This window comes from Eriocheir sinensis, chromosome 21 (assembly GCF_024679095.1).
Source record: "Eriocheir sinensis breed Jianghai 21 chromosome 21, ASM2467909v1, whole genome shotgun sequence".
Lineage (NCBI taxonomy): Eukaryota > Metazoa > Arthropoda > Malacostraca > Decapoda > Varunidae > Eriocheir > Eriocheir sinensis.
The window spans coordinates 191,980-219,142 of NC_066529.1; the positions used below are offsets into that span (position 1 = coordinate 191,980).

The window sequence follows — 27,163 nt, forward strand, 5'->3', positions numbered from 1 at the left end:
TGCTGGTAGTAGACTTGGCATCGCCGCAAAAGGGAAAACCCCGTCTCGGGGCACCGCCAGGATGGACTCGATAGTTTGGGGATACTTTAGGAGTCTTTGACATTTCCAGGAGCATAGTTTTATGACCTGGTGGTAGTGTGACCCTTCCTCTGTACCATGAACAAGAAGAAACACTCATTAGAACCCGATTGCCCCCCTCTTTGACCTTCAGAAATACGGTACATAGTTGACGTGAGAAGTGAAATTGTCTTATAATACCAATCCCAGGATATAGTTAATATTGTGTCATCAAAACCCAGATTAAATTCAAACCTCTCCTGCGTCCATCCCATTCTGATTGGGCTCATGTTAACGCCGCCCTGCACTGTGACGCCTTGTTTAAGAGGCAAGAAGGATGGAACGGAGAGGGAGAAAGCTGTTGCCGAGAGGGAGATTTTCTCCCTCTCGGCAACAGCTCCGTAAGAGGGATTTTGGTGGAAGCAACCAAGATTTTCAGCAGAAACAACTGGATTACAGGCACGGAAGATTAACCCGGTAGCAGCGACGGGCCAAATTTGTTGCTTTACCGTGTAGCAGCGACGGGCCAAATTTGTGGCTTTACTGTGTAGCAGCGACGCGCCAAATTCGTGGCTTTACCATGTAGCAGCGATGGGCCAAATTTGTGCCATAATATAAACCCCCCAAAATAGATGATACATAAACTGATCACAAATGCTTTGATATATATTATGAAATGGTTTGTGTGAGGGGTGATTTTTTCTCATTTTTCTCACGTAGAGGGACCATTGATAAACATGGTCCCCGATGCTACAAGGTTAAGAACTGAGGATTTAAATGAAAACAATTGGGATTTTAGTGGAAACAACTCAGTTACAGCCACACAAGAATAAGAACCAAGAATTTTAATGAAAAAAATGGGATTTTTTGTGGACAAAATCATGATTTTTGTGGAAACGGCATAATTTTTGTGGAAACGGCTGGGATTTTAGTGGAAAGGATGAGGATTTATGCGGAATTAACTGGGATTTTAGTGAAAAGGGCAAGGATTTAAGCAGAATTACCTGGGATTTTAGTGGAAAGGACGACGAAGAAAGGGAGAGGGAAGAGGTATTTTAGGGAAGAGAGGGGATGTTTTAGTAAGGGAGGAAGGGAAGAAGGGGAGAGAGATTTAAGCAGGGGAGAGAAGTGGGGGAGAGGTGTCAGCAAGGAGGGAGGGAGGGAGGGGGGGAAGGGAGAACAGTATGGAGAGAAATATCAGCAGGGAGGAAAGGGGAGGGGAAAACAGAACAGTCTGGAGAGAGAGATTCCAGCAGGCGAGGAAGGGGGAAGAGATGTTTCAGCAGGGAGGGAGGGAGGATTGGGGAGAGAGATTTTAGCAGGGGAGGAGAGAGAAGAAAACTTGAGGGTAGGGTAGGGAAGGGAGGAGGGGGAGGCATTCCTGCGTCAACTGGTGGAATGTTTAAGGTTCTCATACTGATGCGCACACTTAACATCAGCCCACCAGAGGGGTTCAAACTTGCTGAGGGACTGTTCTAATGTCTCAAGCCAGGGGAGTGGGATTAAACAGTAGCCCAGTGTGAGGTTTTTGTTCATATATGACCCAGGAAACATTCAACAGTCACATCAAAGTACTGTATTTTAGCGACTTTTAACCCTGTAGCAGCGAGGATCATGATTTTTAACCCGTACAGTGTTTAGTACATGCATATACATACCTCTTAGGGAAGTGTTTAGTACATATGCAAGCTCTTTTGAGGGCTTATGCGCCATTTGTTTTTGTTTGTGTATGTAACATTGTTCATTTACAGTAAAGAGCAATAATTTGACAAGTCTTGGTAGTTTTAAATGGATGTTAAAGGCCCTTTCTGTAAATTTGTCTGCATTCCAACAAAAATCATTATACAAGAAGGTAAGTTACTTTCTTCTAGGTAATTACTCCTCAATTCTATAATCAGTAAGGCATAAGGAATTGTAAATTATGCTTCAGAGTAATCGAAAATGAAAACTGAGAGTCGGAAGCATCACAGTATTATGTTGAAGTTGGAAAGTTTGGTTCAGTGGGCAGCGCATCATCTGTGGTCATATGCCAGAGAGAGACAGAAGGGGAAGGAATTATAGGAGAAGGGAACGGTTGGAAAGTTTGGTTTAGTGGGCGCAACATCTGTGGTCATATGCCGGAGACAGAAGGGGAAAGAATTACAGGAGAAGGGAACAGGGAAAGTTTTGTTTAGGTGGCGCAACATCTGTGGTCATATGCCGGAGAGAGACAGAAGGGGAAGGAATTATAGGAGAAGGGAACAGTTGGAAAGTTTGGTTTAGTGGGCGCAACATCTGTGGTCATATGCCGGAGACAGAAGGGGAAAGAATTATAGGAGAAGGGAACAGTTGGAAAGTTTTGTTTAGGTGGCACAACATCTGTGGTCATATGCTGGAGAGAGACAGAAGGGGAAGGAATTATAGGAGAAGGGAACGGTTGGAAAGTTTGGTTTAGTGGGCGCAACATCTGTGGTCATATGCCGGAGACAGAAGGGGAAAGAATTACAGGAGAAGGGAACAGGGAAAGTTTTGTTTAGGTGGCGCAACATCTGTTGTCATATGCCGGAGAGAGACAGAAGGGGAAGGAATTATAGGAGAAGGGAACAGGGAAAGTTTTGTTTAGGTGGCGCAATATCTGTGGTCATATGCCGGAGAGAGACAGAAGGGGAAGGACTTATAGGAGAATGGAACAGATCCCAGGAGATGGGACACATCCCCCAATTAATACCTGGTACACTGCTGGGTGGACAGGGGTGTAGGGTATCGGAAAAGCCACCCAAATTTTTCCACTCTGCCCGGGAATCGAACCCGGGCTCTCTCGGTTGTGGGCCGAGTGTGTTAACCACTGCACCACGAAGCCCTCGGTATTATGTTGAGCTCTGAGAACTACAGTTGTAGTACAGACGGCCTTGAAGCGAGCAGTGCTGCCTGATCCAACCATTTTCTTGTATTTAAAATTAGTTTATTTTTTAGTTTTTCTTGTGATGTAAAGAAGTACTTATACACATTACTCAAGCTATAGGGTTGTGAGAAGTGTTTATAATGGAAAAAACATAGGCTCTAAAAAATTAAAATAAATTTCCCTTTCCTGGTATGACATGGTTAGCTTTGAGATGCAGAAAACTCTATCTATGACAAAAGACCACACTGTATGGGTTAATGGTCCCTCTAAGTGAGAAAATTGAGAAAAAATCACCCCTCACACAAACCATTTCATAATATATATCAAAGCATTCGTGATTAGATTATGTTTTATTTATTTTGGGGGGTTTATATCATGGCACAAATTTGGCCCGTCGCTGCTACACGGTGAAGCCACAAATTTGGCCAGTCACTGCTACCGGGTTAACATCAGCCCACCAGAGGGATTCAAACTTGCTGAGGGACTTCTAATGTCTCAAGCCAGGGTAGTGGGATTAAACAGTAGCCTAGTGTGAGGTTTTTGTTCATATACGACCCAGGAAACATTCTACAGTTACATCAAAGTACACCACATGGTATTCGTTAAATGCGAGGGTTATGTTCTGCAAAAAGCTCGCATAATGTGAATTCACATATCGAACTTATCATCCCATTAATTATAGGGGGTTATGTTCCACGACCCGTTTTAGAACCCTCTAACTATTTATTTCGGCACCGTTTCAGAATAATAAAGCACTAAAGCAACAATAAAGCACATTGATTGCTTCCGGGGAGACACACCCAAAGTCTACGATACATGCTGATAATTAGGTACCAGGGGTGGGTTTCATCAAAGTTCCCAAGTCCTTGGAAGTGTGCTCAAGGAGTCCCAAGCGTGCAAGAAACCTTGGGCATGTTTCACGAAAGCTCCCAAGCCTTGGAACTCTGCCTATCTCGCTCGCCGCCTTGGGAGGCCGTGCAGGGTCTCCCAAGCGCTCCCAAGGAAGGTTCCAAGCATCAGACTGTAAACATGGCAGCCCGTGAACAACCCCACCAGCACCGACCAAGGAATTTTCGCCCGAGAAGGGACATCTTTAACCCTCTCGCACACAGTAAGATACTAGAACATGCGCAAATAAAAATAGAGGAAAAATATATATAAACAATAGACACTCGTTTCAAGTCTCCGTATAGAGTATTGTAGACAATAAATCCTAAGTACCAACTCTTCCCCATTTGCTATCTCGAAATTTTGTGGGCCAACTTTTTTAGCCGAATATATGTTTCGAAGCGGAATTTAGTGAGGATTCTTATGGTATCCTCAAAATCTTCGTACGCCTATTAGTTCCTGAGTTACACCAAGAAAACTGTATTTTTTCCTCTCCCGTCAGAGTAGGCTAACAACTAAAAATCGCTCCACGTTCCTCATTTACTTTCCTTAGAAAGGTTGCCATTATTACCTCTAAGAAACTTATCCCAACAAATGACACTCCAAATTTTACGCACTTTCACCGAGAATTTAATTTTTAATAATTTTTTTTACTTTTATGACGCGTTTGCCATCATGCGCCAGGACCTTTTACTTTGATGGCATAAACGCGTCATCGTCTTGTGAAGGTTAACGAGTACGATGACACCGAGTTCAAGAAGAGGTACAGGGTGGATCGTGCTGGCCTGTTGTTCGTCACTGACTTGGTGCGGAGCTGAAAGTGGCGTTGACTCTGCGATACCTCGCCACCGAGAAAATGCAGCAGTGCAGCGCAGATGACTTTGGAGTTTCCCGGGCCACAGTCAGCAGAATCATCACCCAGACCGTGGATGCTCTCGTGACACAAGAGAATATGAGGCGGTTCATGGGGTTCCTTTTAAACCAGGGGGAGCAGCAGAGAATGAAGGCGGAAATTGCTGGTTTTCCCGGTGTGGTGGGTGCTGTTGATGGCACCCACGTAAGAATAGTTTACATGAGCACGAAGAAGTGTACGTCAACCGCAAGAACTACCACAGCATCAATGTGCAAGTGTTATTTGATGCACAGTACAAGCTGCAGGCCATGGTGGCGAGGTGGCCAGGGTCTACTCACGACTCACTAAATGTTTGTTTACACCGTGGTGCCGTTGAAGATGCAGACGGAAAAAAATACGTGCACATATTCCTTACAATGAAGATACTATCGCTGTATTTCAACTAAATATCAATTGTTTATATTTATAATTCCATAATTATATATGAGGCCCCCAGAGGCAAAGGCAGGAACTCGCCAAAACATAGTTTTGAGATACAGCGCTTTGAAGTTTTGTAACTTTTATTTTACGATACTGCGTCAAGGAATGTGTTATGATTTGGTATCAAAAGAAAGCTGAGAACAAGACAAATACATCTGTAAAAGTATCAGAGACTAAAATAATGTGTAAATATTTTTTTTGTAATTTATAAGTATGTTTTTTTTAATGAAATATAGTAGGGGTGAAATTTTTACACCAATAAAAGTGTTTTTAAATGTTAATTAATACACGAGATTGTACTCACTATCCTTTACAGTTGAGCAGTGAAGAGATGAGGTCCCTATGGGGCGTTTGGGGTGGGGGTGGGGGGGGGGGGCTTGTAGTATCCGTAAAAATAAAGTAATCTTGTAGTTTCCGTAAAAATAAAGTGGTTTTCCGAAAAAAATAAAGTAGTCCACACTGGATGCAAAGTTCATTATCCAAACTTAGCCTAATCATAACTTTACGTAACCTAACTTAATCTAACTTGATGATTGTGTAGGATTCTTATTGTGGCCCTCGAGCTCGGTATTGACCCGATCACAAACATTACATGAATCAGACTTGGGGGGTTCAAATCCAATATTAAATTCGTGGTCAAAAATCCATTCATACAGCCACTGTTTAACTTCCTTATCTTTGTTGTTATTCTTCTTAATCCAGTCTCTGTACATGTCGTACAAGGTAACTTTGTTTAATCCTGGAGGTAGATATTTCTTGTGTGGCGATTTGGCACGAGAGTAATGACTTGAAACAGTTTTTAAACTCTTAATGTGCTCCCTAACCAACTCACGCCACGAGAAAATGTGTAAATAATGCGTAGTTATAATCCTGCACGTGTGACACGCGGGAGTGTTTACAGACTGAGGTGGCGGAGGGAAAAGGATGCACGCTGATTGGCTGGTGGGAGGTGTGTGGCTGGGGTGGAGCACGCTGATTGGCGCAACCGGGCGCGCGTGGTGTTGGCGAGTTCCTGTGTCTGCCTTTGAGAGGCACCTCGTGCTCTCACTGTGATGGGACAGAACTTTCACCCTTGTTTAGCATGTCAAGAAGGTTGTGTATCCCTTCCAAACTTTTCACCGGTTAAGAGGAAGGCCTGGGGCGGGATTCATCAAACCATTTACCGGACCTCTGTTTGGTAAGTCTCGCGGTATCTCCGCCCACCCGGTAAATCGGCATTCATCAACCACTTACCGGAGCCGTGGTAAGGCCAAAAGTTACCGCGGCTCTGAGCACCCGTAACTGAGTTACCGCAGGCGTGGTAAGTGGGTAGATACTGCCGCGGCTCATGTTCGGAGGCGATTTTGAGCCTATGTATTTTTTACCTCGTGACGTGCCCTACACCATCAGAAGCAGAAAAGCATGAAGATTTAGGATCTGGGCTTATAGAACCGATGTGACGAAAACCAGCTGAGTACGAAGGAGTTGAAGATAAATAATGCAAGAAAATGTGTACTCCCTATTCATTTAACTTTGATTTTCGTATGTGTATTTACACATTATTGTTACAATTTTATGCTAGTGTGATGCAGAATTTTCTCAGGAAGATGATGGTGGTCTCCATTTTTCTCAAAAATGAATTATGGGGTCAGGAAACAGGGTGGGAGTGAGGTGTGTGAAGTCGTCGGTTTGGGATGAACTGGGCAGACCCGTGCACGGCCTCAGGCCGGCTTCACGTGCAGGCCGCACTCTATAGTATGTAAGTCTGTGGAACTGTCCACCCACATGACTTTTCCCTACTTGTTAAAACACTGCAGAGGGAATAATGTTCTGTCTGTGACAGTCACCTCCCGTCTCAAGTCTCCAATATTCTTGCTGTGGAGTTTAATGTCGTAAAATTTTGCTCTGACCTCCTCCACACTACTCACGAAGCCACTCGATCTCGCCATTCACCTCAGCAGCCACAACTTCCCGCGCCCACACCCATTGCTTGGCTGCACCAGTGAGGCATGATGGCAATGGCCCCCTAGCCAATTTTGGTTGCGAGGGGTGAGTATGGGCAAACATTAGAATAATACCCAATCTTGTGATAGCGAGGCACGCAGCTGGCATTGGCGACGGAATACTATGAAGGTAACATACAAAAATGTTCAGAATATAGCTAGGCTACGTAAGCGAGTATATTTTTATTTCAAGAATAAATATACAAGTAACGTGCATTCATTCGTAAAAAACGCATCTAATTGAGTGATCACCACGCTAATTATTTGTTTTAAGGCAGTATTTACGCCTGTACAATACATTGATTTTGAAGTCTGTGTATTAGTAAACAAACGACACGTGAAAGCTGAAATACAGCATCAAAGGTCGCACGTGATTGGCTATCCAGCCCAACCAATCGTTGCTAGGGTGCGAGTTACCGGAGCGTTACCATACCGTTGATGAATGCCGTGTTTGAAAGATGCCGCAGCTCTGGTAGCGCTCCGGTAAATGTGAGAGATACCGGAGGCGTGGTTGGTAAGATTGATGAATCCGGGCCCTGAACTGTTCCAAACCAAAGAAAACGGAAAATGGCCTGAGTGGCGAGTTCCTGCCTTTGCCTCTGGGGGCCTCATATAAGAAGTGTAATTTAGGTTAATTGAAGACATATTAGACGTCAAAGCGACGCGGAAGATTGGCAACGCTGGTTACTCCCAAGACCGCCCCCACCCCTACTTGGAAGTGCTTGTGGCGCAGTGATGAAACACGCCCAAGAAATTCTCCCAACTGTGCGTGACGTCACCACGCTTGGAAGAGCACTATGATGAAACCCACCCCTGAGGATTAACTTTAGGATCAGAGAGAGGAAAAGGTTAATTATAGGCGAGGAAAATGCAGGAAAGCATTATCTGCACCCTCTAGTGTGTCACCATACCTCACCAACCAGTCGCACCAGCGCCGTTATTCGCATATGAGCGAATTTTTCTCGCATAAAATGAATACAGGTAACTCTCGATTGACGCGAGTTTTGTTTATGAGTTTTTGAAATAACGCTGGGTCCAAAATCCAAATAAATGTTTAATTTACACATTTTTTTCACTTATACGTGATATTTTCTGGAGTGTCCACCAGATGTCTCACGCAACAGTACTCACACGGCCACACAGCTGAGCTCAGTTCTTCAATCGCCACTTGAACAACAATACAGTACCCACACTGCTCAACAACAACAACAACAACAGGCTGAGACTGAGTGCCTGAGTGGATATCTCGGTGATATGGATTTTCTCTCTCTCTCTCTCTCTCTCTCTCTCTCTCTCCACTGAATGAAGTGAATATTTATTTTCTATAAAACCTACCTCTTGTTTGATTTACATTGTTTTTGATTTACGTGACCTCTTCAAGGACACAATACTCGTGTAAATCGTGTTACCTGTACTTGGCTCATTAAGGTTAGTCGAATATAACTGAACTCGCATATATTGAATACCCGGTGTACTGTATTTTAACGACATTTAAGACGCACTTTTCCCCCATAAAAAATGCCCTATCCATGTGTCCTCCAGGGTGAATGTTGTAGGAGGTGGCCTTACACAGCTTTTCAATTCAGCCTCTTGTATGATATAACCTCTATGCTTACGTCTTACAGGTACAGGTAACACGATTGACGCGAGTATTGTGTCCTTGAAGAGGTCATTGCGTAAATCAAAAACAATGTAAATCAAACAAGAGGTAGTTTTTTTATCGAAAAATAAATATTCACTTCCTTCAGTGGGGGAGAGAGAGAGAGAGAGAGAGAGAGAGAGAGAGAGAGAGAGAGAGAGAGAGAGAGAGAGAGAGAGAGAGAGAGAGAGAGAGAGAGAATTACATAGAATTACATTATTACTTACATTAATTACATAGAATTGCCTTATTTTGATGTTTTTATCCACCTGCGAGAGATTGAGAGAGAGAGAGAGAGAGAGAGAGAGAGAGAGAGAGAGAGAGAGAGAGAGAATATCCATATTACCGATATCCACTCAGGCACTCAGTCTCAGCCTCACTCGAGTGAGGAAGAAATGAGGGACACCATGAGCGACTGGCTAGTATTGGTACCGGTACTGAGCAGTCTGGTACTGGTACCGTACCATATAGCTGGTACCGTTTAGTACCGATACCTGCCCACCCCTATTGTTGAGTAGCATGGCAGCGTGGGTATACTGTATTGTTGTTCAAGTGGCGCGCGGGAAGAACTGAGCTCAGCTGTGTGGCCGTGTGAGTCCAGTTGCTTGAGACATCTGGTGGACACTCCATAAAATATCACGTATAAGTGAAAAAAATGTGCAAATTAAACACTTATTTGTATTTTGGATATAAAGGACACACTTACATCGAGAAAGTTGGAAAGTTTTGTTTAGTGGGCAGCACAACATCTGTGGTCATATGCCGGAGAGAGACAGAAGGGGAAGGAATTATAGGAGAAGGGAACAGACCCCAGGAGACGGGACACAACCCCCCCCGATTAATACCTGGTAACCACTCACTGCTGGGTGGACAGGGGCGTAGGGTATCAGAAAAGCCGCTCAAATTTTTCCACTCCACCCAGGAATCAAACCCGGGCTCTCTCAGTTGCGAGCCGAGTGTGCTAACCACTGCACCACGAAGCCCCCCTTTATATCGAGAAATCCACGGACCCAATTCCAGTAAGTACAATAGCGTCTGCCAGCCACCTCGCCCTCGTCCCTTTATCCCATCCTTGGGGTTACTGTAGTCTGCCTCAGCCCACTGTTCAGCCTCGGCAGATTGGTGCCAACAGTCTGCTGGTGTTAACCCGGTAGCTTCACCTATCACCTGACTGATTCTTTGACCAATGGTTGTAAATATTTCAGTTGGCAATACTCCCTTGCCAGAGTCTGAAGGAGAGATATCCGCAGTTCCCTCAATACGGCTGATCATCCCGCACGCACCGACGTAAGTGTTAACATTCAACACTCCCTGAACGTGCATGTACGTTCGCAAGAGTGGCATACATAACCGACTCCTATAGATCTGGACCTCCTCATTCCACTGGTGTTTTTGGTTTTTAGCTGTGATGAATAGTTTTTGAGATACAGAGGTTAAAAGGGACCCCCCCACTGGCCTGCTAAATCATAGAAGGAAAGTCTATTTTGGGTGGAAAACTGTATATAAAAATGTGCTCCCAGTGATCCTACTTCAATGTTCTGTACTTGTTCTGCCAATGGTCATACAGTCTTCAACTTAACGTCAAAGGACAGTTAACCCTTCAACACCAGTATACTGCAACCTTGCGTGCCCCGTACCATATCCTCAAATATGTGAACTTGAGTGAGGAGGTTCAATAATCTGGCCTTTTATCCTAACCTATCCAAGAGACAAGAAGAAAGGAAGGAGAGAGAGTATTATGGAAAGAATGATTCAACACTCACCAATGTCTTTCTGTCTGTCTGCTGGTCTTCAAAGTCATCCTCCTCTTCCTCTTCTTCTTCTTCCTCTTCCTCCTCTTGTCTCTAGGAGTAAAGTAAGGAGATTAATAAAGTTGATAATTGATTTTTTGTGGTAAATTCTTTTCATGGTAAAAATATATAAATAGACAGATATTGGAGAGAGAGAGAGAGAGAGAGAGAGAGAGAGAGAGAGAGAGAGAGAGAGAGAGAGAGAGAGAGAGAGAGAGAGAGAGAGAGAGAGAGAGAGAGAGAGAGAGAGAGAGAGAGAGAGAGAGAGAGAGAGAGAGAGAGAGAGAGAGAGAGAGAGAGAGAGAGAGAGAGAGAGAGAGAGAGAGAGAGAGAGAGAGAGAGAGAGAGAGAGAGAGAGAGAGAGAGAGAGAGAGAGAGAGAGAGAGAGAGAGAGAGAGAGAGAGAGAGAGAGAGAGAGAGAGAGAGAGAGAGAGAGAGAGAGAGAGAGAGAGAGAGAGAGAGAGAGAGAGAGAGAGAGAGAGAGAGAGAGAGAGAGAGAGAGAGAGAGAGAGAGAGAGAGAGAGAGAGAGAGAGAGAGAGAGAGAGAGAGAGAGAGAGAGAGAGAGAGAGAGAGAGAGAGAGAGAGAGAGAGAGAGAGAGAGAGAGAGAGAGAGAGAGAGAGAGAGAGAGAGAGAGAGAGAGAGAGAGAGAGAGAGAGAGGGGGGGGGGGGGCAATTCTTCTGTTTTTTTTAAACAATTTATCATGTTTAGTGAAGTGGCAAAATATATATATATATATATATATATATATATATATATATATTTATCTATATATATATATATATATATATATATATATATATATATATATATATATATATATATACAGTCAGCGCCACAGGTATTGGCGCGAAAATCATGCGCCAATATCCGTGACGATTTATCAAAGACCCCCAGTATACACCCAAGAAAAACGACAACTGTATTGGTGCGCTATCATGAGGTAGAGTGGGCGGAGCTTAAGTCCCAGACAGACAATGAAGCTCTCAGTTACGCGCTGTGATTGACAGGGGAAGTATCGATTTTTTTTGTCACGCGACCCACGTGTTTTTCTGGCTGTACCTTGCGGTGTTTTTTATTATTATTTTGGGATAATGCCACGAGGTCCTGAGCTGACAAGTGAGCAAATTACAGCGATATCATTACTCTGTGTGGCAGGAAAATGTAACAAAGATATTTCAAGCCAGACCGGCATACCACTACGCAGTGTGCAAAGATGGACAAGAAAATGTAAGGATGCGGGAGGCTCTGTCCCGCCACTTCAGATTAAGAGGACTGGACCGGCTAGGAAAACATCTAAGAGGACTCTCAAAGTGATTCAGCGACAGGTGGAAGCTGAACCTAGAATAACAGCTAAGGAATTAAAAGAAAAGAACCCGCTACTCTTGCAAACTGTTTCTGTTAGAACCATCCAACGACGCCTCAGAGACGACCTCTGCTATGAGCATCGGGCGCCACGACGTAAACCCATTCTAACTGAGAAACAGAAGCAAAAACGGGTTCAGTTTTGTAGGAAATATCTGAAGTGGGACAGTGAGAAGTGGAAGAAGGTATTATGGAGTGATGAGGCTACGTTTTGTGTCACTGGGAACCGAGGAGGTAAGGTGAGGCTACCTAAGGGTGCAGACCCGTACCATCCCAAGTACACTCAAGGGACAGTCAAGCACCCGGATAGTGTCATGGTATGGGGTGCCTTTGGGTACTATGGTAAGGGCAAGCTTGTTGTGTTACCTAAAAACATTACAGTGAACAAGGAAAGATATTTGGAACTGTTGTGTGATCATCTGGAGGATTGCTTTGATGCCTGCAAGAGTGAGGTGTTCATGCAGGACGGAGCCCCTGCACACACAGCAAAATTAATCAAGGAATGGTTTGAGTTTGTAGCAGTGGACTACATACAGGACTGGCCTGGTAATAGTCCAGATTTTAACCCAATCGAAAATCTTTGGGGACTCATAAAGCGACGGCTACGAGGACGTGACACCGCAACTCTGCCAAAGCTCGTGAAGGAGATTCAGGACATCTGGGACAATTTGGAACCCACCATGCTCCAAAGACTTGCTGAATCCGTTCCTCGACGCCTGGAGAGTTGTCTAAAGAGAAAAGGACTCCCCACTAAGTATTAGAGGCCGGTAAGTACCCTTGAATATTTTGTTTTAATTCTTTTTCTAAGTGTTACAAGAGAAAAACATACCGCGCCAATACCTGTGGCGCCGACTGTATATATATATATATATATATATATATATATAATATATATATATATATATATATATATATATATATATATATATATATATATATATATATATATATATATATATATGTTTGCCACTTCACTAAACAGCAGGTGAATTGTTTGAAAAAATCCTTTCCAACAATGCATACAGAAAAATACTGGTAGCTAAATTATGTGTAAATTCAAATGTAGTACAATACTTATTCAAATTTATTGTTTTCTGAAACTTACTGAGCAAATGCATATAACATACTGTACTGCACTAAGCCACAAATGGTTTAAACCAATAAAAAAAAGTGGTTTAAACCAACTAATAAAACCATTTTTTTTCTTTTGTGTGTATCTTTGTTAGTTTCATCAGTATTGTGGTTTTAACTATATGTAAGATTTTAATTATGTACAGCAGGGTTGGTGGTTTAAACCAGGGGTGTCAATCTCAAAACCCTTGGAGGGCCAATTCATACTCTGAAGTGCCGTCATGGGGGTCAACAAGGGTAGAAAATACATTGACAAGATTGACGCACCGTGATACCGCGGGCCATTTATGACTATCCCGCAGGCCATGAGTTTGACACCCCTGGTTTAACCCATAAGCGTCGGGCTAGAGGACTGTTGTCGTCCTCGCACCGCGCGGGCGGTGCTGATAGATTTTGTAAAATAGGTGTCTTTCATCAATGCCCCGTGTGGCAATTTCAAACGAAAACATAATAATTTATATTGTTTTTTCATCGCCAATCCTTCCTCTCCACGATTAAATAAATTTGAAGTGTCTACGTCGCAGCACGGCATAGATATGATGTTGGGAAGAGGTGCTATTTTTGGCCAAGCCGTGCGCGTCGGATGGCGGGAACTCCCGCCACCCGACGCTTTCCGCCCGAGCGGGAATTCCCGTCACCCGACACACACGGGTTAAACCAAAAAAACATCAATAAAACCAGTGTTTTTTGTGAATCTTTTTTAGTTTCATCAGGTATTGTGGTTTTAATTATATGTGGTTTTATTATTTTTATTATGCAGTCATTTTACTAACACCAGGATGAAAACGTCAGTTGGTAAACTCAAATCTCTATTCAAATGCTGTAACTCAGAGTAACTGAAAACAAAATTTTGGTACATTACATATATATATATATATATATATACAGTCATCCCCCGACGTTCGCGGGTATTTCGGTCCCGGACTTCGGCGCGATGCGCGAAACCGCGAACGGCGGGACTATAACCCTATGGGAAAATATGCATTTGGGGAAGTCACCTCTGACACGTCATATAAAACATGTTTTTTTCGTTCTTTTTAATGACTGAAATGAGACAAGACCTTGTTAGACAACAATAAGTAGCCCAATAAGTAGCCCAATCTGGCAACACTGCAGTGTGGCGGCGCGTGAATTTTTTTTTTTTTAGGATAATGTTGCTATGAGAAAATCTCGACCAATAGCAGTCGTCCCTGAGTGAGCTGCTGGCCAACAGGAAAGCATGACGTCACAGTCTAACCGTGACGTCACTCAGGAGCAACCTAACGTCCATTGCCCCGCCTCCCTCCTCTCTCCCTTCCCCCCTCCTCTCTGCCTCCCTCCCTCCCTCCTCTCTCCCTTCCCCCCTCCTCTCTGCCTTCCTATTTAGCGTCAATGCATCCGCGTATACGCAAAACTGGGGCCGCGTATACAGGCCCGGATTTAGGGGGGGCACAAGGGGCCAGTGCCCAGGGCCCCGCGCTTTTAGGGGCCCCGCGCTGAAGCTTTTTTTTTTTTTTTTTTTTTTAAGGTTCTATACCGAGGAGGGGCGCAATCGATGGGGTTGTTACCACAACATGATATCCCCACAATATTTCTATACTTTAAGTACCCCTTTCTAATTTTCTATTGATTTAATCTATATGTGGTTTCGCCGTCCGTCATGGACGAGGTAGTTTGCTCGCTAACTATTCTCCTTGGAGCAGGCAACATTTCCACGCCAAACATACGTAGTGGTGCCGCTACTTCGCAGCAAATTAATATACCTGTGTTACGTGTATCTCGTTGTTGTATAGGGTTTTTATTCTTAAGGAATCTAATTAAGTGCCGTCAAACCCGTCATTCGTAACTGTGAAGTTAATCAAGTAAAATAAGCATCTGTATTAGTATTATGGCGTGGATACATGAGAGTCTCATGTATCCACCTGTAGAATCAAGATCAAGATCAAGTATGTAAACACAAGCACGCAGCCTGCCGCTTGCCAAGCGGGAAGCAAGCTTCCTGGTGCTGCTGCTTGGTGTTGTGGTGGTGGTGAGTGTGTTGTTGTGGTGGTGCTGGTGTGTGGTGTTGTGGTGGTGGTGAGTGTGTTGTTGTGGTGGTGGTGAGTGTGTTGTTGTGGTGGTGGGTGGTGAGTTGGTTGTTGTGGGTGGGGTGTGTTGGGTGTGGTGGTTGTGGTGAGTGTGGTGGGGTGGTGGTGGTGAGTGTGTTGTTGTGGTGGTGGTGAGTGGTGTTGTGGTGGTGGTGGTGAGTGAGTTGTTGTGGTGGTGGTGTGTGGTGTTGTGGTGGTGGTGAGTGAGTTGTTGTGGTGGTTGTGGTGTGTGGTGTTGTGGTGGTGGTGTGTGGTGTTGTGGGGGTGGGGGTGAGTGTGGTGTTGTGGTGGTGGTGAGTTGTTGTGGTGGTGGTGAGTGTGGTGTTGTGGTGGTGGTGAGTGAGTTGTTGTGGTGGTGGTGGTGTGTGGTGTTGTGGTGGTGGTGAGTGAGTTGTTGTGGTGGTGGTGAGTGTGGTGTTGTGGTGGTGGTGAGTGAGTTGTTGTGGTGGTGTATACGGTGGTGTTGTGGTGGTGGTTAGTGTGGTGTTGTTGTTGTGGTGGAGTGAGTTGTTGTGGTGGTGGTGAGTGTGGTGTTGTGGTGGTGGTGAGTTAGTTGTTTTGGTGGTGGTGGAGTGTGGTGTTGTGGTGGTGGTGGAGTGAGTTGTTGTGGTGGTGGTGGTGTGTGGTGTTGTGGTGGTGGTGAGTGAGTTGTTGTGGTGGTGGTGAGTGTGGTGTTGTGGTGGTGGTGAGTGTGGTGTTGTGGTGGTGGTGAGTGAGTTGTTGTGGTGGTGGTGGTGTGTGGTGTTGTGGTGGTGGTGAGTGAGTTGTTGTGGTGGTGAGTGTGGTGTTGTGGTGGTGGTGAGTGAGTTGTTGTGGTGGTGGTGTGTGGTGTTGTGGTGGTGGTGGTGAGTGAGTTGTTGTGGTGGTGGTGGTGTGTGGTGTTGTGGTGGTGGTGAGTGAGTTGTTGTGGTGGTGGTGAGTGTGGTGTTGTGGTGGTGGTGAGTGTGGTGTTGTGGTGGTGGTGAGTGTGTTGTTGTGGTGGTGGTGGTGTGTGGTGTTGTGGGGGTGGGGAGTGAGTTGTTGTGGTGGTGGTGAGTGTGTTGTTGTGGTGGTGAGTGTGGTGTTGTGGTGGTGGTGAGTGAGTTGTTGTGGTGGTGGTGGTGTGTGGTGTTGTGGTGGTGGTGAGTGAGTTGTTGTGGTGGTGGTGAGTGTGGTGTTGTGGTGGTGGTGAGTGAGTTGTTGTGGTGGTGGTGTGTGGTGTTGTGGTGGTGGTGAGTGAGTTGTTGTGGTGGTGGATCAGTGACACACCACACTCACCAGTGGTGAGTGAGTTGTTGTGGTGGTGGTGTGTGGTGTTGTGGTGGTGGTGGTGAGTGTGGTGTTGTGGTGGTGGTGTGTGGTGTTGTGGTGGTGGTGGTGAGTGTGGTGTTGTGGTGGTGGTGAGTGAGTTGTTGTGGTGGTGGTGAGTGTGGTGTTGTGGTGGTGGTGAGTGAGTTGTTGTGGTGGTGGTGAGTGTGGTGTTGTGGTGGTGGTGAGTGAGTTGTTGTGGTGGTGGTGAGTGTGGTGTTGTGGTGGTGGTGAGTGAGTTGTTGTGGTGGTGGTGAGTGTGGTGTTGTGGTGGTGGTGACGTTAATGAGAATGATATAATGAAAGAATTGTTAGAAGAAAAGGTTGATGCAAGTGAAGCAATCGAAAATCTGATAAAAGAAGATGTGGAAATATGGGTAGTTGCCACAGCTTTGGTTCCAATTACATTTTTCCCTATAATAAGTTAACTTCGCATCTTGAACGGTGAATCTGACAGGTGAATAACACATGAATAGCTGATCACAATGGGATAATTTTCGATAATATCCCATGGTTAGATTAGGAGATATACCCGAGCATCATACCAAGCTGGCACATATACAAGTCCCGATTTAAGGAAAAAACGACCCAGCCAGCCATTTTTGCTGAGCCTACATGGCTTCTTGTCCACACATGTATACATACATATACATATTATGTAATACTGCAAACTCATATTTTACACACATATTTTTCACGAGGTTTGTTGCACCAGTTATACACATGAATTTTCCTACTGAACTGAACATTTTATTTAAAAAGTAATGATTTGCGACAGAAATGGGGCTAACCTACTTTTACAGGTTAATTTTATAAATAAAATACGTAAGAGAACCCAAAGATTTTAACTTTTGTGATTTACTTTTATTAATATTTATAAGATGTTTCATGCTGTCACTTCAATCACACCCTCCTCCTCTGGGGGCCCCGCAAAGCTCTAGTGCCCAGGGCCCCCTAAACCCAAAATCCGGCCCTGCGTATAAGTGGGGGTCACAATTAGTTGATCATGCACTTGAAACTGATGGGTGAGACCATGACATGGGGTGACTGTGTATATATATATATATATATATATATATATATATATATATATATATATATATATATATATATATATATATATATATATATATATATAATATATATATATATATATATATATATATATATATATATATATATATATATATATATATATATATATATATATATATATATATATATATATATATTATGAAATGGTTTGTGTGAAGGGTGAGGGTGTCTTTCTCCTCAGTCTGAGGCTAGCCGCATTGCTTGTTTTTCATAGAGGTAGTGAACATTTTACAACACATTTGGTTACTAAGTGAGCTGCTGAACATTTTACAGCTCAATATAACGGGTTCACCCTTTGGGGTCTTCTGGTAACCCACCAATGAAGGGAAGTGAGTAGAGAAAGCTTACCTATTTCTCCAAGCTGCTGAAAAGCTTGTTGGTGAAGAATTACTTGTCGGTGAAGAGACTGTTGTTGAGGTGAGTGTTATGGCACCTCCCAGCACTGCTACACCAACCTGCAAATATGTGTCCACTGTCAAAGTCTTGTACCGGGAAAGATGGCATGGGATAAAATATAAAATCTCTCTCTCTATCAAGGGCTGTATAATAAAAGATATTTAATAGATAATCTCTCTCTCATATTTGTTATTTTACATATTTTTCTTCCTCCATTTCTTCCTCTCCCCTCCCTCTCTCTCTCTCCCCTCATAACTCTATAATACAGCCAGGCCTATACTTTGAGGCAGTGCCAACGTTGCCAGACTGTTGTACTCAGCCTCTTATATTTACGGACTTCCAACACAAAATCTGTCTTCTGGTCCCCAATAACGAGATTCATTTATATTTATCATTAACTTGGTGGTGGTGGTAGGGATCATGTTTCTTAATGGTCCCTCCAAGCGAGAAAAATGAGAAAAAATCATCCCTCGCACAAATCATTTCATAATATATATCAAAGCATTTGTGATCAGATCATGTATCATCTATTTTGGGGGGTTTATATCATGGCACAAATTTGGTCGCTGCTGCTGTACGGTAAAGACAAATTTGGCCCGTCGCTGCTACTCGATAAAGACACAAATTTGGCCTGTCGCTTTTGCCTCATGAAGACAGGCTGAAGCAGTTAAATGTACACTCGCTAGAAATGTGAAGGTTGCGAGGAGACTTGATCGAAGTCTATAAATGGATGAAGGGCTTCTATAAAGGGGATGTCAATAAGATTTTGATAGTAAAAGAGCCGGGTAGGATGCGTAGCAATGGTTTTAAGTTGGACAAATCCAGATTTAACAAAGACATAGGCAAGAATTGGTTCACCAATAGAGTGGTGGACAAATGGAACAGGCTTGGGGGCTATGATGTGGGTGCCAATACCATAGATACATTCAAGAAGAGGTTAGATAAAGCCATGGATGGTGAGGTAAGGTGGAGTGGAGTGTACAGGAGCTGCCTTGTATAGCCCAACCGGTCTCTTGCAGACTCCTTACGTTCTTATGTTCTTATGAAGTCACTATAGTACATGGACTCTAACTTGAGCCCTGTGGTTTGGGCCGGGGAAGCCTCCATTCTTTACAGATCTAGCCATGACCTGCGATCTGTCTCACTGTTAGTCTGTACGTTATCTATTTGTGGAGTATACACATACTCATAATACGACTGCATGGTGTTATGAATGGCTTGGGATTACAGGGAAAGACAACGACTGAGTCACGCCCAAGGGCTCAAGTTAAAATCGATAGACTATAGTGAAGAAACTTGAAATAAATTTTTTGGACATTAACCCGGTAGCAGCGACGGGCCAAATTTGTGCCATGATATAAACCCCAAAAATAGACGATGCATAAACTGATCACAAATGCTTTGATATATATAATTAAGTGCTTTGTGTGAGGGGTGATTTTTTCTCATTTTTCTCGATTAGAGGGGCCATTAACCCTTTCATTGCTAAACGCTATGCACCTCCACCCACACTCACATCTCGTGCATATGAGAGTGTTCCAACATTAATTCTCACAACACAGGATTGCCAATTGAGTGGATTATTCACTAAATTTGGTGGAAAATCTACGGATGAGTAACTGGTGGATGTTCTTGCCCAATATAGCGGCATTTTTGCATAGCTTCACCGATCACCTGACTGATTCTTTGACCAAATAGTTGTAAATATTGCAGTTGGCAATGCTCCCTTGCCAGAGTCTGAAGGAAAAAATGTCCACAGTTCCCTCAATATGGCTGATCATCCCGCACGCACCGATGTAAGTGTTAACATTCAACACTCCCTGAACGTTCGCAAGAGAGGCATACATAACTGACTCCTATAGATCTGGACCTCCTCTTTCCAATGGTGTTTTTAGTTTTCAGCTGTGATGAATAGTTTTTGAGATACAGAGGTTAAAAGAGACCCCCAATTGGGCTGCCCAACTGCGCCTGAGGGGATAGTCGCGTCCACACTGCGCGCAATGAAAGGGTTAAGAAACATGACCCCCACAGCTACTGGGTTAATATTTGTCAGGCCAGCGAGTCCTAACCCACAGAACATTTGTTACACAGTTTTTCCCGCACACCACTTACAGGAGAAATAAGAGAATATGAGAAACAGAAGACAGTCGTAAGAGAAACAAGAGACAATTATAGCAGAAATAACACTTTTACCAATGCAAACCACTGCTCTAGAGTCCGGGTTGCTGGCCGGTCTTCAGGACAGCATGCTGTGGCCTCTCAGCTGGTAGTAGCCAAACCACATCATCATCATAGCGGCCAAGGAGCGCCACACTCGGCCTCCAGTGTTCCGCTGAAGAATATTCAAAATATAAAAATACATTACTCACTGTGTCACCCTAAACTATTTTATAAAAGACAATCTCAGCCATCCTAACCTGACCAAACTTTAATGAACCTAAGCTAGCCTTAGGCCACACAGGGAGCAAGAACGTTAATACATTATAAGCAATGCCACACTGGCAGCGAGCTGCTTGGCGAGAAAGCGAGAAGAGTTGACAAATGAGTTTTTTTGCGCGAGATCGCTCGGTCAGGAGTGACATCACAGACATGTATTATTTGCCGTATCTCAGCCATACATTAGATAGGCCATTTTGGTTGACACCGTTAAATGCAGCAGTGATTGCAGAACTTGAATATGTTTGTGAAAACTCAATAAAACAAAAACTAACTGACGAGTTGAAGTTAAAGAATCACACTCCGTAATAACACATTCTACATGTAACTTGCAGCAGCACCAGCTATGAAATGCTATAAACAATTCCATCTTCTAGAGAAAAGCCTCCTGTATACAGAGTTTTTTAAGGGGCTCTCACACATTCCCGGCCTCGGTCCCGATAGTCCTCGATAACTCCCGATAAGTCGATCAGGGCCTGACCGCCGACAAAATAGCCAATAATCCCGGGACCGGCAGCTTACCGCCGGTCTGCCTGCGGAAGACCGGCGGTAGACTGGCGACCATATACGATTTTCGGTTTCTCCAACCGGCAACTGCAGCAGGTCAGTCAACGGTAGACTGCCAGCCTACCGGTGGCAGACCGCTGGTCTACCAGTGACAGACCTGCGGCAAATCGACGACTAAACACTATCTTTGCATTTTTATATTTTAAAATTACCTCATAAACTGCTTCAAACCTAAATTCATTTGTGTGCATAAAACACTCTCTCTCTCTCTCTCTCTCTCTCTCTCTCTCTCTCTCTCTCTCTCTCTCTCTCTCTTCTTCCTCCTTTCTTTCATCTCTTCCATCCTCTCTCCTTACTTCCTCACTCCCTCTTTCTTCCTCACTCCCACCTGTTCCTCCTTCCATCTCTCTCTCTCTCTCTCTCTCTCTCTCTTTTCTCTCTTTCACCCACTCCTCTTCCTCCTTTATCTCATCTCCCTCTCTCTCTTCATTCCCTCACTCCTACCTGTTCCTCCTCGTTTTCCTCCTTCCTCCCTTGCTAATCCCCAGATCATAAACAGGTGTTCACTCATGGCCTACCGCCAGTCTACCGCCGGTCTGCTGTGGGTGTCGGCGGTTGACCGCCGGTTGACTAGGACATTTTCAACACCGCTGACCGACCGGGCGCATCACCGATATCTTTGAAAATTTTAAAGTTGACCGGCGGTGGTCAGCTGAGTCTACAGTCCTCAGGGTCGACCGGCGGTCTGCCGCCGACAATCCCCAATCTTACAGCCGGTCAACCGGCAACCGGCTTATCGGGAGTCATTGGGGATTATAGAAGAAGGGAACAAGACACAACCCCCGATTAATACCTGGTAGTACCCATTCACTGCTGGGTGGACAGGGGCGTAGGGTATCGGAAAAGCCACCCAAATTTTTCCACTCCGCCCGGGAATCGAACCCGGGCTCTTTCAGTTGTGAGCCAAGTGTGCTAACCACTGCACCATGAAGCCCCCCAGGATGAATAGGGTGAATACTCCACACTTATAAATAAAGGGTTAATACTTCACCCTTATCCTGACCTGGAAACAATGAAATCTAGCCTAACTTAATTCTAACCTAATCTGACAGGTGATAAATGTCCACAGAGCTGCCCATCTCACTGTGGTACTTCTCACCCTAACCATGGGTTAGATCTCATAATTCTATGCATTTTGAATCCCATATATATATAGATATATATAGATATATATATATATATATATATATATATATATATATATATATATATATATATATATATATATATATATGCCTCAAATTGACAGAATCGCTAGCAATTTTTAAAAGTTAATGAGTTTTGCAGCCGCCTCAGAGCATCACGGGGACTGGAATACTCTGTTCCCGCCTCTTCTTACACTCACTTCTCACACTTCTCATGGGTTAGATCTCATTATTCTATGCATTTTGAACCCCATTTATGTTCGCAGAACTGTTAGAAACGCCGCCAGCGATTTTTTAAAAGTTAGTGAGTTTTTGGCGGCAGCGCCGGTGCCACCACCATTACTTACTTTATGAAACATCACTAGGTCTTCATATATCTTTTCTACAAACACTTGGTTAGCATGCACGCTAGGTTAGCGATTAGCCCACTCGTGTGAGACCAGGTCTACCGCGTGGTTATTTTTTATTTTTTTAGAACATGCAGACCCACGAGCTATTTTGTGGTGGCACCGACGTGACGGTTTACGGTGAGGGAACATATTTAAACTAACCCAACCGAACTCTACAACCTAACAGCTAACGGGGGGGCTTTGACCCCTTCGCCCTCCCACATGTATATGCAACTTAGCTCATGGAGGTGTTTCGCTCACGCCCGGGGCCCACAACATCACGGCCCGCAAAAAAAACACCAACCTTTCATAAATCACTAGCAGCGATTCTGTCAATTTGTGAGACATATATATGGGATTCAAAATGCATAGAATTAAGAGATCTAACGCATGGTTAGGGTGAGAAGTACCACAGTGAGATGGGCAACTCTGTGGACATTTACCATCTGACAAACATACAATTTTTTTTTACTATTCAGCTTAATGTTCACTGAGGAAATGGAACCCAGAAAAGTTTACTCACCACCACGGCTCCTGCCAAGCAAATCACAACTTGGCCCCCGAAGGAGAGATAGGGTCCGGCCTGCCATCGGGTGTACTTCTGGAATAGCAATAAAAAAGGTTACGTGTTGGAAATTTCCGTATAAAATTACCTCCCGTTGTCTTTTTTTTTTCAACCCGAGGGGCCAGATTTGTGGCTCTACCGTGTAGCTGCGAAGGGCCATTTCTGACCTGCTGGACCTGGCCGCTAAATGCCCATTATTACGTACTTAAGACAGCCACGCCCCATTTGACCTCATGTAAGAGCTCAATGCATCTTATTTTCCATATCATAGGTCTTAAGTGTCGGTAATAAGGTCAGAAATAAGGTCACGCGGTCGCCTTTGTGAGCTCACCCCAAAACCTAATTCATTGTTTACGACATTCACGCCTCATCTGACCTCATATATCAGGTCAATCCCCCTTAATTCTTCACTCGGTAGAGGTCAAAGGGCTTACTGGGTATCGATGATAAAAGTTCACGTTAAGCTGATGGCCGCCTCTTATCTTGCATATATCACACATTTTCCGCCTTTTCCCCACATCACCGCTTGACCTCAAGAAGTATAGTGACCTTATATGTCATGACCTCAAGCCCCGTCTCGGTATACCCAGTAGTTTACGAGAAAAATATATATATACAAATATTTTCCACACTCAAACCCGTGCCGCCATCTTTACCCGAGGCCCCGCGGTCAGCCCACATTTAAAGCCCCATTGATCACGTTCATCACACTTCTCGCCGTTATCACCCATATCAAAACAAGCACAAGGCATTCCTCACCTCTTTGATCTCCATGGCGTGTCTTTACAGCGGATAAATCCCACGGAATCACATAAAATAGACATGACTCTTAATGGTGTCTATACGGAGCGAATTCACTGCGAGGGAGGAAGGCCAGTCACGTTATCATAAGGGAATAACTTCGCCAACTTCCGCGAAATAACTCTCAAACGTTTACCTTCCCATTTTTTCCATATTTCAGTGTCATTTCTATCGTTCTATGACCCTATTTCATCTCCAATACACGGCACAAACATCAGAGAAACATTTGTTATCACTGGAAGGCTAAATAACAAAGGAATAGGGTTGATTATTGACAGAATTATAGCAGGCGTTATTTTCCCTCATTTCTTGCATCTATGGTGCGTGTGTCTGGTGTATTATTATCTTACAGGCAATATTAACCCTTATAAAGATCACGGGTGGACAAATAACATCAAAATAAGGCAAATCAATCAGTCTTTCTGGTGTGTGATGAGGTATCTTTTAAGGAGTTATTTCGCACGGAAAAACGACACCACTGCTGCTCTTGCTCTTGCTCTACTTTAAGTCTAAGTCTTGACATTTTGCGAACGAAACTGCAGAAAGTGTAAAATCCTATCACTCTTCAACACGGGCTTACAATATGATGTAATGAGCTTATATGTGGGAATAATGGCTTCAGGGAGTTCTTAATACACTTAGTAGTCTCCTTAAGTGAAGCATGGAGGAGGAGGAGGAGAGGGAGATAGAGGGAGGAAGGGAAATGAATCACGTATTAATTAGATCTTAAAGCCATTGGTTACAACGTTTCTTCCTGTATAAACTGGTAATTATATCGCTTTTTCTCTTTTATTAAACCCAAAACCGTGTAAGTAATGGCTTTGAAATGTTTAATAAGGGAAGGTGGACGTTGGAACAGGAAAACTCATTGTTGTACCTCAAACTAATTAACTGTTTCAACCTTTCCTGAGCATTAAAATAAACGGAATATTTATTTTTGATCTTTTATTAACCTTAAACATGACTTGTAGAAGCAAATCACAGCCTAATATAACTAGTCCTTCGCTCTCTCTCTCTCTCTCTCTCTCTCTCTCTCGTAATTCCTATGCTGAGCCAATAAATTCAGCATTAAAAAAGATAGCTATATGCTGAAATGATATGTCTTATGCTATCAAGCTGATTTAAACTTACGGCCACACATGCTGACTTCATATGATGCATGCTGACTTGAAATAAAGGTCACAACATTCAGCAAGTTGAGTTCAATGACGGCATTGTTCACTTGTAACTCCTATGCTGAGCCTATAAAAAGTCAGCATTGAAAGAGATAGCCATGCTGACTCGATCTTATGCAAGCTGATTTAAACTTATGGCCATGCTGACTCATATGCTAATCTTAACTTAAATCCATGTTGAACTCCAAACTCAGCATATCAAGAAAACGATCATGCTGTCATATATAGACCACCATGCTGAGCTCAGAGTGGCTATATAGACTGAAATCAGTAACTCTTTAATGCATGCTGAGTTCATAATAGGATCAGCATTGAGAAACAGCGAGGCGCCATCCTGAGTGAGCATTGCTGACTTGTTCATAATTAAACCCCTAGTAATAGTAGTAGTAGTAATAGTAGTAGTAGTAGTAGTAGTAGTAGTAGTAGTAATAGTAGTAGTAGTAGTAATAGTAGTAGTAGTAGTAGTAGTAGTAGTAGTAGTAGTAGTAGTAGTAGTAGTAGTAGTAGTAGTAGTAGTAGTAGTAGTAGTATGCTGAGCTCAGAAAGGGTCATAGGCTGAGGAGAATTAAGCATATCGCTACAAAAAAGCTTCCTGTACCGACATATGCCGAGTTGGGCGAGCCAGCTATAGGCCATGCTGACTTCAGACCATGCCGACTTAAAGAAATTCTGTGCCATGCTGAATTTGCTGAGCTTGGCTCCATATGTTTCACGAATGTAGACAGATCAATATTGCTTATGATCGATGACACTTTGCGTACGAGGAACAAATTAAGGCGTAAAACTCAAATGTAGACAAGTAAATTCAGACTGAACCAAATTTTTCTTCATCAACGTTGTAGTGATTGATTGATTGATAGTTTATTGTTGCAGGTAAACAACAAGGGAGAAGGGAGGAACATGCCATCCCAACCCCCAGGCAGGACAGAGTGTGATTATACAACTATTAATACATGTGTAGGTAGCACCATGAAACTAAAAAGATACAATGGTAAGAAAGAAAGCACAACAAGGGAGGGGGCGGTACCTCCCCCTGGACAATAAGACAATAAAATGTGGGGACGGAGAACATTGCCCCAGCACTAGATGGGAATGAATACAGAGATAGAGTAAATACTAGTCCTTTAAGTAAAACACTGCAGAGATCACAGCCTTGTATAGCACGGCAGTAGTTCAGGCTGCCACACACGGCATCACCACCGTCGTGCAAACTGAGGGTGTTCTTTGAGGATAGCAGGGAGGACATCATGGTTCAGGAGCCAACAAATTGTCTGGGGCAGGTCAAGGCAGTAGAGAGAGAGAGAGAGAGAGAGAGAGAGAGAGAGAGAGAGAGAGAGAGAGAGAGAGAGAGAGAGAGAGAGAGAGAGAGAGAGAGAGATATCCCACAGAGTCAAAATATATTAGTTCCCCCATGTCGAGAGAGAGAGAGAGAGAGAGAGAGAGAGAGAGAGAGAGAGAGAATTACATAGAATTACATATCAGACAATCACAGGGAGACAGTAACGACAGAGAGAGAGAGAGAGAGAGAGAGAGAGAGAGAGAGAGAGAGAGAGAGAGAGAGAGAGAGAGAGAGAGAGAGAGAGAGAGAGAGAGAGAGAGAGAGAGAGAGAGAGAGAGAGAGAGAGAGAGAGAGAGAGAGAGAGAGAGAGAGAGAGAGAGAGAGAGAGAGAGAGAGAGAGAGAGAGAGAGAGAGAGAGAGAGAGAGAGAGAGAGAGAGAGAGAGAGAGAGAGAGAGAGAGAGAGAGAGAGAGAGAGAGAGAGAGAGAGAGAGAGAGAGAGAGAGAGAGAGAGAGAGAGAGAGAGAGAGAGAGAGAGAGAGAGAGAGAGAGAGAGAGAGAGAGAGAGAGAGAGAGAGAGAGAGAGAGAGAGAGAGAGAGAGAGAGAGAGAGAGAGAGAGAGAGAGAGAGAGAGAGAGAGAGAGAGAGAGAGAGAGAGAGAGAGAGAGAGAGAGAGAGAGAGAGAGAGAGAGAGAGAGAGAGAGAGAGAGAGAGAGAGAGAGAGAGAGAGAGAGAGAGAGAGAGAGAGAGAGAGAGAGAGAGAGAGAGAGAGAGAGAGAGAGAGAGAGAGAGAGAGAGAGAGAGAGAGAGAGAGATATATATATATATATATATATATATTTATATATATATTTATATATAAATAAATACATAAAAAAATAAATATATAAATATATAT

General features: G+C 43.7%; 1 long non-coding RNA gene across 5 annotated transcripts in view; it reads right to left on the bottom strand.

Moving 5' to 3' along the window:
• LOC127001459 (uncharacterized) overlaps positions 1-27,163 on the bottom strand; it is a 47,058-nt gene that overhangs the window by 5,027 nt on the left and 14,868 nt on the right. For 2 of the 5 annotated variants that reach the window (XR_007755277.1, XR_007755274.1), the window contains exons 5-8: positions 22,971-23,048; positions 20,104-20,242; positions 17,863-17,969; positions 10,544-10,624 (exon numbers count right to left, since the gene is read on the bottom strand). This is a non-coding gene — a long non-coding RNA (uncharacterized LOC127001459). The remainder of the gene's footprint in view (positions 1-10,543; positions 10,625-17,862; positions 17,970-20,103; positions 20,243-22,970; positions 23,049-27,163) is intronic. The other 3 variants (XR_007755278.1, XR_007755275.1, XR_007755276.1) reach the window with 3 other exon arrangements.